The 761-nt window shown below is 44.3% G+C and overlaps 1 non-coding gene across 1 annotated transcript; it reads left to right on the forward strand.

Moving 5' to 3' along the window:
- Positions 1-282: 282 nt before the first annotated feature.
- Positions 283-389, forward strand: LOC145007731 (small nucleolar RNA R71). The gene has a single exon (XR_013663100.1). It is a non-coding gene; the product is annotated as a small nucleolar RNA R71 (small nucleolar RNA).
- The last annotated feature ends 372 nt before the right edge of the window (positions 390-761 follow it).

The raw sequence follows: 761 nt of genomic DNA on the forward strand, positions 1-761 counted from the left end.
ACCCGAATAGCATGGATCGTTTGATCCATTTTATCCATTCTCCTATCCATGGTTTTTAGCATAGCCATGACCGCGGATAAGTCTTCAGTAGCAGCATAAGCGGCTCCCCTCGTGACATCATGTCTAGGGTTATGGTATTCTCTAGAGTGTTTAGAGAATTATTCAATCAATTCCTTAATCACCGGGTGTGGCTTCTTTGTAAGTGGGCCTTGCGAGTCTAGCAACTGCCGGGTTGTGACATTTACTCCATCATAGAAGATGGAAACTTCTTGATGGCTATTTAGATCATGGTGTGGGCAGTTTCTTAGCAGACTCTTGTACCTCTCCCATGCTTCATATAGTGACTCTCCAGCTTGTTGTTAAAAGTTTGCAATGGCCTTCTTCAACTTGGCTATCTTGGAAGGTGGGCAAAAGTGATCAATGAATTCTTCCTTCATCTTGGCCCAAGTAGTGACTGATCCGGGGGGAAGTGACTTGAACCAGTCTTTAGCAGCACCCTTGAAGGTTACCGGAAGCATACGAAGTAGTTGAGTTTCGCGGGTTACATTTGGAATATTGAAGTAATCAGCTACATCATTGACTTCATCCAAATGTTTGTAGGCATCTTCATGATCTTTCCCATAAAAAGGTATTTCTTTGAGTGAAGCTAGGATATGACCTTTTAGCTCGAATGTAGCAGTTGCGGGAATTGCGGGTTGCGCAAGTCCCGGGCCATTGTCATCGCGCATCCTCTTCTTCCATTCTCCCATGGGTATTTCATC

The sequence above is a fragment of the Lactuca saligna genome, chromosome 7 (genome assembly GCF_052625555.1).
Source record: "Lactuca saligna cultivar CGN05327 chromosome 7, ASM5262555v1, whole genome shotgun sequence".
Classification (NCBI taxonomy): Eukaryota; Viridiplantae; Streptophyta; class Magnoliopsida; order Asterales; family Asteraceae; genus Lactuca; species Lactuca saligna.